This window comes from Penaeus monodon, chromosome 31 (assembly GCF_015228065.2).
Source record: "Penaeus monodon isolate SGIC_2016 chromosome 31, NSTDA_Pmon_1, whole genome shotgun sequence".
NCBI classification, from domain to species: Eukaryota; Metazoa; Arthropoda; class Malacostraca; order Decapoda; family Penaeidae; genus Penaeus; species Penaeus monodon.
The window spans coordinates 9,084,527-9,084,737 of NC_051416.1; the positions used below are offsets into that span (position 1 = coordinate 9,084,527).

General features: G+C 38.4%; 1 protein-coding gene across 1 annotated transcript in view; it reads right to left on the reverse strand.

Annotated features, from left to right (window-relative positions):
- Positions 1-211, reverse strand: part of LOC119592882 — a 10,873-nt gene that overhangs the window by 1,228 nt on the left and 9,434 nt on the right. The window lies entirely within an intron of this gene.

Sequence of the window (211 nt, forward strand, 5' to 3'; positions counted from 1 at the left end):
TACAAAACTCCCAACACACTTTCTGTTTACCTTCTTCTTACTATTATTAGAATCCTCTTCGGTTTTGTCAACAGAGCTCGAGATGTTCGTAGTCTTCGACCTCATGTTTTTGTTGCTGGCGTGTTGGTTATCAAGCGAATTTTTCGTTGAACAAAATAAACAAGCTTTTGTAGTTGGCTGGAAGTTGGCAAGAACATTTCTTGAAAACCTC